Below are 6,207 nucleotides of genomic sequence, written 5' to 3'. Positions count from 1 at the left end.
AGTGCCCCCTGGTGGTGGTGGGGTTATGGTATGGGAACACAGTGCCCCATGGTGGAGGTGGGGTTATGGTATGGGAACACAGTGCCCCATGGTGGAGGTGGGGTTATGGTATGGGAACACAGTGCCCCATGGTGGAGGTGGGGTTATGGTATGGGAACAGAGCGCCCCATGGTGGAGGTGGGGTTATGGTATGGGAACACAGTGCCCCATGGTGGTGGTGGGGTTATGGTATGGGAACACAGTGCCCCATGGTGGAGGTGGGGTTATGGTATGGGAACACAGTGCCCCATGGTGGAGGTGGGGTTATGGTATGGGAACAGAGGGCCCCATGGTGGAGGTGGGGTTATGGTATGGGAACACAGTGCCCCATGGTGGAGGTGGGGTTATGGTATGGGAACACAGTGCCCCATGGTGGGGTTATGGTATGGGAACAGAGCGCCCCATGGTGGAGGTGGGGTTATGGTATGGGAACACAGTGCCCCATGGTGGAGGTGGGGTTATGGTATGGGAACACAGTGCCCCATGGTGGGGTTATGGTATGGGAACACAGTGCCCCATGGTGGAGGTGGGGTTATGGTATGGGAACACAGTGCCCCATGGTGGGGTTATGGTATGGGAACACAGTGCCCCATGGTGGAGGTGGGGTTATGGTATGGGAACACAGTGCACCATGGTGGAGGTGGGGTTATGGTATGGGAACACAGTGCCCCATGGTGGAGGTGGGGTTATGGTATGGGAACACAGTGCCCCATGGTGGAGGTGGGGTTATGGTATGGGAACACAGTGCCCCATGGTGGTGGTGGGGTTATGGTATGGGAACAGAGTGCCCCATGGTGGAGGTGGGGTTATGGTATGGGAACACAGTGCCCCATGGTGGAGGTGGGGTTATGGTATGGGAACACAGTGCCCCATGGTGGAGGTGGGGTTATGGTATGGGAACACAGTGCCCCATGGTGGAGGTGGGGTTATGGTATGGGAACACAGTGCCCCATGGTGGGGTTATGGTATGGGAACAGAGCGCCCCATGGTGGAGGTGGGGTTATGGTATGGGAACACAGTGCCCCATGGTGGAGGTGGGGTTATGGTATGGGAACACAGTGCCCCATGGTGGAGGTGTGGTTATGGTATGGGAACAGAGGGCCCCATGGTGGAGGTGGGGTTATGGTATGGGAACACAGTGCCCCATGGTGGTGGTGGGGTTATGGTATGGGAAAACAGTGCCCCATGGTGGAGGTGGGGTTATGGTATGGGAACACAGTGCCCCATGGTGGAGGTGGGGTTATGGTATGGGAACACAGTGCCCCATGGTGGAGGTGGGGTTATGGTATGGGAACACAGTGCCCCATGGTGGAGGTGGGGTTATGGTATGGGAACACAGTGCCCCATGGTGGAGGTGGGGTTATGGTATGGGAACACAGTGCCCCATGGTGGGGGTGGGGTTATGGTATGGGAACAGAGTGCCCCATGGTGGAGGTGGGGTTATGGTATGGGAACACAGTGCCCCATGGTGGAGGTGGGGTTATGGTATGGGAACACAGTGCCCCATGGTGGAGGTGGGGTTATGGTATGGGAACACAGTGCCCCATGGTGGAGGTGGGGTTATGGTATGGGAACACAGTGCCCCATGGTGGGGTTATGGTATGGGAACAGAGCGCCCCATGGTGGAGGTGGGGTTATGGTATGGGAACACAGTGCCCCATGGTGGAGGTGGGGTTATGGTATGGGAACACAGTGCCCCATGGTGGAGGTGTGGTTATGGTATGGGAACAGAGGGCCCCATGGTGGAGGTGGGGTTATGGTATGGGAACACAGTGCCCCATGGTGGTGGTGGGGTTATGGTATGGGAAAACAGTGCCCCATGGTGGAGGTGGGGTTATGGTATGGGAACACAGTGCCCCATGGTGGAGGTGGGGTTATGGTATGGGAACACAGTGCCCCATGGTGGAGATGGGGTTATGGTATGGGAACAGAGCGCCCCATGGTGGAGGTGGGGTTATGGTATGGGAACACAGTGCCCCATGGTGGAGGTGGGGTTATGGTATGGGAACACAGTGCCCCATGGTGGAGGTGGGGTTATGGTATGGGAACACAGTGCCCCATGGTGGAGGTGGGGTTATGGTATGGGAACACAGTGCCCCATGGATGAGGTGGGGTTATGGTATGGGAACACAGTGCCCCATGGTGGGGTTATGGTATGGGAACAGAGCGCCCCATGGTGGAGGTGGGGTTATGGTATGGGAACACAGTGCCCCATGGTGTAGGTGGGGTTATGGTATGGGAACACAGTGCCCCATGGTGGAGGTGGGGTTATGGTATGGGAACACAGTGCCCCATGGTGGTGGTGGGGTTATGGTATGGGAACACAGTGCCCCATGGTGGGGTTATGGTATGGGAACACAGTGCCCCATGGTGGTGGTGGGGTTATGGTATGGGAACACAGTGCCCCATGGTGAGGTTATGGTATGGGAACAGAGCGCCCCATGGTGGAGGTGGGGTTATGGTATGGGAACACAGTGCCCCATGGTGGAGGTGGGGTTATGGTATGGGAACACAGTGCCCCATGGTGGAGGTGGGGTTATGGTATGGGAACACAGTGCCCCATGGTGGGGTTATGGTATGGGAACACAGTGCCCCATGGTGGGGTTATGGTATGGGAACACAGTGCCCCATGGTGGCAGTGGGGTTATGGTATGGGAACACAGTGCCCCATGGTGGAGGTGGGGTTATGGTATGGGAACACAGTGCCCCATGGTGGAGGTGGGGTTATGGTATGGGAACACAGTGCCCCATGGTGGTGGTGGGGTTATGGTATGGGAACAGAGTGCCCCATGGTGGGGTTATGGTATGGGAACACAGTGCCCCATGGTGGAGGTGGGGTTATGGTATGGGAACACAGTGCCCCATGGTGATGGTGGGGTTATGGTATGGGAACAGAGTGCCCCATGGTGGTGGTGGGGTTATGGTATGGGAACACAGTGCCCCATGGTGGAGGTGGGGTTATGGTATGGGAACACAGTGCCCCCTGGTGGTGGTGGGGTTATGGTATGGGAACACAGTGCCCCATGGTGGAGGTGGGGTTATGGTATGGGAACACAGTGCCCCATGGTGGAGGTGGGGTTATGGTATGGGAACACAGTGCCCCATGGTGGAGGTGGGGTTATGGTATGGGAACAGAGCGCCCCATGGTGGAGGTGGGGTTATGGTATGGGAACACAGTGCCCCATGGTGGAGGTGGGGTTATGGTATGGGAACACAGTGCCCCATGGTGGAGGTGGGGTTATGGTATGGGAACACAGTGCCCCATGGTGGGGTTATGGTATGGGAACACAGTGCCCCATGGTGGGGTTATGGTATGGGAACACAGTGCCCCATGGTGGCAGTGGGGTTATGGTATGGGAACACAGTGCCCCATGGTGATGGTGGGGTTATGGTATGGGAACAGAGTGCCCCATGGTGGTGGTGGGGTTATGGTATGGGAACACAGTGCCCCATGGTGGAGGTGGGGTTATGGTATGGGAACACAGTGCCCCCTGGTGGTGGTGGGGTTATGGTATGGGAACACAGTGCCCCATGGTGGAGGTGGGGTTATGGTATGGGAACACAGTGCCCCATGGTGGAGGTGGGGTTATGGTATGGGAACACAGTGCCCCATGGTGGAGGTGGGGTTATGGTATGGGAACAGAGCGCCCCATGGTGGAGGTGGGGTTATGGTATGGGAACACAGTGCCCCATGGTGGTGGTGGGGTTATGGTATGGGAACACAGTGCCCCATGGTGGAGGTGGGGTTATGGTATGGGAACACAGTGCCCCATGGTGGAGGTGGGGTTATGGTATGGGAACACAGTGCCCCATGGTGGAGGTGGGGTTATGGTATGGGAGCACAGTGCCCCATGGTGGAGGTGGGGTTATGGTATGGGAACACAGTGCCCCATGGTGGTGGTGGGGTTATGGTATGGGAACAGAGTGCCCCATGGTGGGGTTATGGTATGGGAACACAGTGCCCCATGGTGGAGGTGGGGTTATGGTATGGGAACACAGTGCCCCATGGTGGAGGTGGGGTTATGGTATGGGAACACAGTGCCCCATGGTGGGGTTATGGTATGGGAACAGAGCGCCCCATGGTGGAGGTGGGGTTATGGTATGGGAACAGAGGGCCCCATGGTGGAGGTGGGGTTATGGTATGGGAACACAGTGCCCCATGGTGGTGGTGGGGTTATGGTATGGGAACACAGTGCCCCATGGTGGAGGTGGGGTTATGGTATGGGAACACAGTGCCCCATGGTGGAGGTGGGGTTATGGTATGGGAACACAGTGCCCCATGGTGGAGGTGGGGTTATGGTATGGGAACACAGTGCCCCCTGGTGGAGGTGGGGTTATGGTATGGGAACACAGTGCCCCATGGTGGAGGTGGGGTTATGGTATGGGAACACAGTGCCCCATGGTGGCGGTGGGGTTATGGTGTTGGGCAGGCATAAGCTACGGACAACGAACACAATTGCATTTTATCAACGGCAATTTGTCATATGAAGATAAAACGTATCGGTCATTGGACATAAACATTACACAAGTTGGAAATCACAAATTCAACAATGAGGGGTTTGGAAGGCATCAGTGGCTAACTTCAATCATTGCAAAGCATCACTAGTCTGCTATTCAGTGGAGTGGCTGTGTGGTCCCATCACTAGCCTGCTATTCAGTGGAGTGGCTGTGTGGTCCATCACTAGCCTGCTATTCAGTGGAGTGGCTGTGTGGTCCATCACTAGTCTGCTATTCAGTGGAGTGGCTGTGTGGTCCATCACTAGTCTGCTATTCAGTGGAGTAGCTGTGTGGTCCATCACTAACCTGCTATTCAGTGGAGTGGCTGTGTGGTCCATCACTAGTCTGCTATTCAGTGGAGTGGCTGTGTGGTCCCATGTCTGGGTTTGAGGGTCTCTTTTCCAAGCTTAAAATTATAAACATTCAACATTGGCCATGCTGTCAATCCAGCATGACTTCTGCCGACCTGAAGATCACTGACGTCATCATGATTCGACCTTGTCCCCCCCCCCCCCCCGAGTTCCCAGTTGTCATGAAAGCACCATAAATCCAGAGAATGACAGAATTTGATGACAAAATTCTTCGGACCACCGCACCACATTCCTGTTCAAGTGAGCACAACAAGGTCAGTCCAAAAATGTCTTGTATGCTGCTGCATATATTACGTAATATGCCAGGGAGATATGTATACTGTTGCTAAGAAAGCAATACTAAGTGTATGTTGTGTAGTAAGCTGCAGCATTAGTAGCCCATGTGACTCACCCTAATAATGGGGTCCTTTTCCCCCTCTTAATTTCACCTACTGTTCTGACTTGGTGGTGCACATTTAGCCTATAACCTGTTTTAGAGAAATGTAATCAAATCAAATTTATTTATATAGCCCTTCTTACATCAGCTGATATCTCAAAGTGCTGTACAGAAACCCAGCCTAAAACCCCAAACAGCAAGCAATGCAGGTGTAGAAGCACGGTGGCTAGGAAAAACTCCCTAGAAAGGCCAAAACCTAGGAAGAAACCTAGAGAGGAACCAGGCTATGAGGGGTGGCCAGTCCTCTTCTGGCTGTGCCGGGTGGAGATTATAACAGAACATGGCCAAGATGTTCATAAATGACCAGCATGGTCACATAATAATAATCACAGTGGTTGTCGAGGGTGCAACAGGTCAGCACCTCAGGAGTAAATGTCAGTTGGCTTTTCATAGCCGATCATTAAGAGTATCTCTACCGCTCCTGCGGTCACTAGAGAGTTGAAAACAGCAGGTCTTGGACAGTCATTGAATATTGTTAGAGCTTTCATTGTCTGCTTATATGCCCCCTTTATTTATCCTACAGTTCTGACTTGGTGTACAGGGAGAACACTTTAAGAACGGCCCATGTTCTGAATTCTGTCGCTGTACATTTCAAAAGTGCTGAACAAATAGTTCTATTGACTACGTCCGTCCTAGCTCGCTCATTAACGTCTTAATCGAAATTACGGATTGCCTCTTCTCTGCTCGTCGTCCTCTTATGCCAAAGTTTGTACATCTCAATTGTTAGTAGAAACCACATTTGATTAAGCAAGTCAGCCATATCAGCTATGTTTTTTTTAAAAAGGCAGTAAATGAACTGTTTTGCTGCCGGACAAGGCTCCGCTGATAACCAGGTGTAGTAGTGGTAAGGATTCACTCCATGGT

Source organism: Salvelinus alpinus, chromosome 30, assembly GCF_045679555.1.
Source record: "Salvelinus alpinus chromosome 30, SLU_Salpinus.1, whole genome shotgun sequence".
NCBI lineage: Eukaryota > Metazoa > Chordata > Actinopteri > Salmoniformes > Salmonidae > Salvelinus > Salvelinus alpinus.
Note: the sequence above shows the minus strand (reverse complement) of the source record.